Source organism: Sorex araneus, chromosome 1 (assembly GCF_027595985.1).
Source record: "Sorex araneus isolate mSorAra2 chromosome 1, mSorAra2.pri, whole genome shotgun sequence".
Taxonomy (NCBI): Eukaryota; Metazoa; Chordata; class Mammalia; order Eulipotyphla; family Soricidae; genus Sorex; species Sorex araneus.
Window position 1 is genome coordinate 446,499,301 of NC_073302.1, and position 7,625 is coordinate 446,506,925.

Consider the following 7,625-nt stretch of genomic DNA (forward strand, 5'->3'; position numbering starts at 1 on the left):
ACCATGACGCTGAACAACGACTGGACACTCTACAGCTAGCACTACTTTGGGTCCAGGGCCGGGTTAATATCTTAGAGTAACAAATGAGATTTTCGAGTGTTTAAGGATCATCGGCTTGATTTGTAGGACCTCATCTTCTCCCAGTTCTTTACCTTGAGGATGCCGGGCTCCAAGGATTTATTCTTGTGGATCAGGTTGCCAGGCAAAGCACTGCAAGGGAGGGCTGATACCCGGGCCTGGCTCCCTGCGAGGTATTCAGGTATAGCTTAGAGGTTACTCCAAAACCAAGGATTGATGGGGCCTATGAGGAGCCACCTGCATAGACCCAATCATCCTTTCCTTTCTCTCCCTGTAAAAATGGAGTCTTTTTGTCACAAGGGATACCGGACAATGCCTCCCCTGACCACATTTAATTTAAAACAAAAAACAGGGGGAGATGTAGGGAATCATTTTACCTTACTGATCTTATCCTGTCACTATTTGTTTATCACTAGCTAACCCCATGCCACACCTAGCAAAGGTTGCCACTCCTAATCTTACTGATCTTATTCTATCAGCATTTATTACTAGCTAAAGCCCATGCCACACCCTGCATTTCTATTGGTGGTCCCGGCGTGCATACTATACCACCTCCTCCCAGCAGGGAGGTATAATACTGTAACTACCATAGAATAAATGCCTTTTCTCCCTCCTCCGGGCTCTGCGTCTGTTCATTCGGCTGCGTCCCTTCTCTGCCCCATGAAGGGGCAGAACAGAACGAGACCTCCACATCGACTTCCACACTCAATATCTTCTTCATTGTAGTTGGATGTTGGTGTATAGACGACAAAGATAGAAACTGCAGGCAGTGAGCCACATCTATTCAAGTGCAATTGTCCGAATAGGGTCGTTAGGCATTCGAATGAATCAATGCTCATTGTCAAGTTTGTGTTGACAAGGACACCAACGCCACCAACGCCTCTGCTGTCACATGTACCAAGAAAAAATTCTTCAGTGTCAAAAATGGCATGATGTGATTGATGTCTTCTTGTTTCGGTCAGACCAATGATGTTGTACTTGATCTTCTGCACTTGCACCATCAGGTCCTCAATGGATGCTTCTGATGCCAGTGTACGTGCGTTGAATGTACAGACAGTCGTTTTAGTCTTTCTTAGTTTTGGCAGTCTAGTTTTTCCCTGAAATTTTTTCAGCCTCTCCTTGCCCATCTTTCTTAACACTGCTGTATTGGGGGCTCTTTTGGTGTCACGTGAATGAGGCTCATTGTTGTTACTGTAGTTGGCATATTGAATACGCGTTAGGTAGCTTGCCAGGTTCTGTCGAGTGGGCGGGGTACTCTTGGTAGCTTGCCAGGCTCTCCAAGAGAGATGGAGGCATTTAAGGCGGTCTCCAGTTGCCCTTAGATGTGTTCCCATGGTTCACACCATATTTGAACCCCATAAAATATGGTGTGGGGATTATGGGAATTAAGTGTCTTATGGTGTATCTGGAGAGCGGCCTGGAGTGTGGCGGTGGCTGGGTAGTGGAGGTAGTGGGTGATATTTCTCTAGTAGAAGAAGACTATGTCAATAAGTCACAGGAAGAAAAAGAGCAAAAAATATATTTGCTAAAAGACTTGGTTTTTTAGGCCGGTGAGGTATTTATCTTGGTTAGGGTGGGGCGTCTGGGTTTGGTCCCCTCTTTTTCAGGCAATATTGTTTTCAAAAACTATTCAGATTAAGTTTCACTTAAAAGAAAGGACTTCTAGCAGCAACCCTTCTCTCCCCCTTTACTATATTTGAAATTATTTCTTATAACAAATATTACGTGTGTTATCATAGTCACAGTCACAATCAGTCACAGCCATCCCATTGCTCATCGATTTGATCGAGCGGGCACCAGTAACATTTCTTTGTGAGACTTATTGTTACTGTTTTTGACATATTGAATACACCAGGGATAGCTTCCCAGGAGATACTCTCGGTAACTTGCTGGGCTCTCTGAGAGGGGTGGAGGAATCAAACATGGGTCAGCCATGTGCAAGGCGAATGCCCTACCACTGTGCTATATGATTATTATTCCAACTGTCATAAAATATTCAAACAATATAAGTGCATGTTTCTGTGGATAATACACACATATGAACTTGCGTATAATTTCACATATACTGGTTTGTTTAACCATGTGAAATCCACTGTAACTAATGGACAAATGAATGAGTTACATTATAATTGCATTATTTGTGTGAAAGATGGTATTGAGTAACACAGAAGGAGGAAAATTTCATTAACTATAACAATGTATCACCAAACATCTGTGTAAAGACTTTGGAAGAGAAAGATCGGGAGAGAGAGAGAGAAAAGTTTAGGTTCCTGCCAGTCACTGTGCAGCCCTGATGCTAAAGAGAAAGTGTTCATTGTCATGGGAAGGTCAGATTCAGAGCCTCAGTGAGTTCCAGTAAATTAAGTTACTCTATTTTGCTCATTGATCCCTCACGTTTTGTGCATGTGCCTTGCATAGACTGTTCATTGCATCGATATTGACATACATTACCTCTAATTATTTGCAGGGTGTGGACATATCTGGCAATACTCAGGGGTTACTCCTGACTGAGCACTCAGGATCACTCCTGACCATGCTCAGGGGACCAGATGGTAAGTGACTTACCACTAAACTTACCACTAAATCTCTCTGGTGCAGTCTCTTCATTTTCAAAGGTTCACCCTGAGGATTTATGGGACCCATGTGTGCTAACTTTGTAACTCTGTTGACTTAAAACCCCTTTTCTGGCCATGGACCTTGCCAGTGCCTTTCAGACTGACTCCCTGGTAAAGTGACATGAAAGTGTGCTCTGACCTGAGCAGTGTAGAAGAAATCAATCTCTTTCTTGACCATGTGACTGTAACTATGATGTATTCCTGTGTCTCATCAGGATGGGGCAGTGCTTTGTGTTAGTGCAGATTGCTGGGGATCTTGTGTGCTATTGTTGACACACTGGAATGGAGTTTGGAGGTATAAAAGTGATCATGGTCTTAGTCATTTGATGAGGGAAAAATATACTTAGTTGCATCTTTTTCAGTTTGGTTAGCCATGTAAGCTCCTCAGTGACTAATGATAGTAAGATGAGTTTTCATGCATATGGATTAACTTAGAGAATGATTGTGTCCACAACTTAGGAGTTAAAATTTCACAGTATACAACAATGTGTCAGTAACTATGCTTATTCCACCACAGACACCCTCCCACAAAGGGACCTTATGTTGAAGGTACAGTGAAAATTTATTTTAATAGGGATAAAAAGATTTGAAAAGCCTTGTCAGATTTCGGTTTTCAGATTCTTCTCTTATATTTCTTATTCGGGCAGCATGTTTCTCTTTTAGCAAATATATTTTTTGCTCTTTTTCTTCCTGTGACTTATTGACATAGTCTTCTTCTACTAGAGAAATATCCCTTTTCAATTGACTATCAAAAATTTTGATCAAGGCCTCAGATTTCTGTTTCAGCCTTTCCTCTATTTTCTCATATATGTTATCAGTGAAGTGACCTCAGCTGAGGATCATTTTCTCTACCAGCTGCATCAGCTCCTGCACCCGAGCTTCCTTCTCAGCCTTCCCTGCTCTGTTGCTGAAGGCACAGTAACGGCTGCCACACTCCTTGATCATGCTTTTTAGGCTCACATCGCTGTCTGCTATGAAGTCACATAGGCTTCTGTCCCCCAAGTCTTCTTTGCGAGTGAACAGGATGATCATGTGTCTGGTGACGACTCCCCAAAGAGAGCCTTGACCATGGCAAAGACTTGCTGCTCTTCTGTGTAGCGGCTCAGATGCAGCACCAGGATGATGGCGTGAGGGCCCGGGGAGGAGAAGAGGACACACTTGCTGATCTCCCTGCAGGTGGTGTCCAACTTCTCCTTGGTGTCAAAGAAACCTGGGGTGTCCACGACGAACATTTTCTCCCCTTCCATTCCCCGAGCGCTTTCTGACAGATTTGGGTAACAGAGGGGCCAGACAATTTTGAAATAAATTTCTCTTCCCCAAGAATGGTGCTGGTTGTGGCATTTTTACCACTTCTGATTTTCCCGACGAGGACAATCCTCACTGCACAGTATTCAAGTTCGTTACACAGAGGGTCGCCCATGGTCCACAGCAGGTGCTGAACTTACGTGGCACTTGACCTGAAGCAAGGAAGGGGAGATGAAAATGGTCCATCTTGGTAGGTGCAAAATGTAATTAACCCCTTTTTTCATTTGTTTTCTTTCCTAAAATTGTCTCTAAGATGTATTGATCCCAGTAAAGATAGAAGCATGACACTGTTCAATAATTATGGAAAAAATAATAAAATAGGGCCTCGAGAGATAGTACAGCAAGGCATTTACTTTGTATGTGTCTGACTAAGGTTGGATCTCTGACATCACATGTGGTCCCTCAAATCCTGTGCATAGACCCAGGATTAAGACCTGAGCACAGCCGGTGGTGCCCTGTCAGTCCATCTTCGTTCCCTCAAAGAAAAATGTAGCTAACAAGATTTAACACAAAATATTCCAATCCACATGTTTACACAGGAAACTTATTTAAACCATTAAATAACTGATCATTTCAATGCTACTTTATTCATAGAATGAAAACTAAGAAAGACATTCCATACACTTTGTGAAGTTGTGAAATACTGGTCCCCAAAGTTTTCAACAACCTAGGAGACAAACCCATGTCTCATCTTGAATAATGATGCAAAAATATCCCTAGTAAGGGGCAGAAGAATGTGGCAGTTTGATTCCTGCCACCACAAATATTGCCAAGTGCAGATCTAGAATGTGGAGCCCTGAGCACTGCCACAGTGGCCAGGGTCAGCCTCTGTACTGCAGTGCCCTTGCAGCGTCGCATCCTGGAGCTCATGCACTCAACCACTAGTCTAGATAACCCAGAAGCATCAGTGGATTACCCAAGTCTCCTGACCAAATTAGGAGGTCCTGCCGAAAAAACATTGAAAATCATTAGACTGAAAATTCATGCACCATTATTCAGTATTATCTATTTCAGAAATAGTAGGGTGGTTCAATATCAGAAACTTATAACACAATGCATTCCATTAATTGATTAAGATTTCCTAGATGATTAATATTAAGATTACCTAGATGCAAAAAATAAAATTGAGCCAATTTAATACATGTTTCTGTGTAAATCACAATAAAATTGATACATAGTCTTAATAAACAGTTCTCTATAAATTTTTTAAACATGTAAGTAAAAATTTTTATTGTTGTTTATCAGGAGCTACATAATCTAATACAAAGTACAATTTCCATGAGGAAAGATATAAATCAGTCTAGAAAACCAAGAAAAACAAGAGCATGAAGAAAGTCCAGCTACTGAGAATATGGCATTCTGATTTCCCTCAGTAAAGCAGCAAGGTGCAAGAACAGAAACTACAAGTCAGAAATAGACCACCTGATTTTCCCATTTTTATTTGTGTTGGATTTAATACAATTGTGTTACACTTGTATTCACTGGGACAGCAATCTACATCTGTAGGAAATAAGATTCTCCAATCAGACACGTGGGAAAAACTCTAGCCATGTATAAAAGTGAAGATTGTGTGAAGGAGCCAGAGACATAGGACAGCAGGGAGGGCACTTGACTTGCACACAGTAGACCTGGGCTCAATCCCCAGTACCTCATATGGTCCCCTGAGCCCATTAGAAGTGATCCCTGAGCACAGAACCAAGAGGATGCCCTGAGCACCACCAACTGTGGCCCGAAAACAATAACAACAAATTGTGTGAACATCCTCTTTCCTTTCAAATTCTTTTTTTTTTTTGCTTTTTGGGTCACACCTGGCGATGCACAGGGGTTACTCCTGGCTCTGCACTCAGGAATTACACCTGGCCGTGCTCAGGGGACCATATGGGATGCTGGGATTTGAACCCGGGTCGGCCGCATGCAAGGCAAACACCCTACCCGCTGTGCTATCTATCCAGCCCCTCCTTTCAAATTCTAAATAGATGCAAAGGTGAAATGTAAAATGACTCCATATATATAAGAGAAGAAAAACTGGTGACTTCTTTGTAACTTGGTTGTGAGAATTTTCTAAAATTTTATATAGAAAATGAGGAGGCTCATAAATTTGTTTACAAAAATATATAAAAGATATAATGTTGCAAAAAGCCCAACATAAGCAAAGCACGAATTACAAACTAGGAAAGATGTTTTCTACCTCAAATCAATGAGATTTGTTTTAGGCAAGCATTGTGAATATAGAGAAATAATAGACCAACAATGTGAGAGAAACTAAAGTTACTCTTATGAAAAGTAGTTGGGAGAGTTTAGGAATGTACATTGAATCTAGTTTGATGTTGGGACTATGTAGTTTATATAATTATACAAGAAGAATTCAATGGAATTCTAGTAAAAATTGAAAGCAAGTGAAAAGGTTAATTATATTTTAAGTTACGGATTACTTCAAATGTATAAAAATCAATAATGATGTTGCCATCACTAAAAAATATAAGAAATAATGCTTCTAGCAGATCTGATAGAGAAGGGATCACCAAGCAAAGGGTGCTAGGCGGGCCCACTGGGGATGGGAGATACAGGCTGAAAATAGACTATAGACCGAACAAGATGCCTACTTAATACCTCTGTAGCAAACCGCAACACCCAAAAAGAGAGAGCTAGCAAATGGGAACGCCTGGACACAGAGACAGGGTGGGGTGAAGGGGACAGGGTGGGGGTAGTGGGAGGAACGCTGGGACCATTGGTGGTGGAGAATGGGCACTGGTGGAGGGATGGGCACTCAATCACTGTATGACTGAAACATAAGCATGAAAACCTGTAAGTCTGTAACTTTGTCTCAAGGTGATTCACTAATACAAAAATAAATAAATAAAAATAAATAAATAAAATGTTCAAAAAAAAAAAAAAAGAAAACAGTGTAAACACATGGGCGCCTCCTGTTTTAAAAATTGGGTTTTTTTGTTTTGTTTTAATAAAACCTACCATTATGTCAAAAAAAAAAGAAATAATGCTTCTAAAATTCTTAAATAACCTCTAACATCCTATTCTCTCTCTCTCTAAGTGTATTCTGTGTGTGTGCACACATGCATGCGCACGTGTGTGTGAAATCTTTTGCAAAGACTTAAATGCAAGAGATCCCAGTAACAATGTGTATCCTTAGTGGTCTTCAAATACCATTTCTCAAAAAATTACTCAGGTACTCAGGCTCTTAGGAGATGGTACTAATTCCAGTTCAGGTTTGGGAAACATGAGAACATGAGTTAAACTTAATCGGGTTTCAGTCCTACAGTTTTTCTACATCCATCCCTTTACTGGTATACATTTCCCACCACCAATGTCCCCAGATTCCCTCTTGCCACCCTCCCCCAAGCCTGTCTCTATGGCAGGCACTTTGCGCATCTTTCTCTTTTTCTTTCTCTCTGTCTGTCTCTATCTCTCTGTCTCTGCCTGTCTGCCTGTCTACCTGCCTGTCTGTCTGTCTGTCTCTCCCTCTCTCTCGTTCTCTCTCTCTCTCTCTATCCTCTTTGGGACATTATGATTTGCATTAGAGATAATGAAAGGTTTTTGTTTGTCACTTTACCCATTAGAATCCATGTTAGAATCAAACTTCATTGAGAGGACAAAAATAAATCTCCACAT

At 41.3% G+C, this 7,625-nt stretch overlaps 1 pseudogene; it reads right to left on the reverse strand.

Annotated features, from left to right (window-relative positions):
• Window positions 1–3,260: 3,260 nt before the first annotated feature.
• Window positions 3,261–4,113, reverse strand: LOC129403193 (GTPase IMAP family member 7-like; annotated as a pseudogene).
• Between the last annotated feature and the right edge of the window lie 3,512 nt (window positions 4,114–7,625).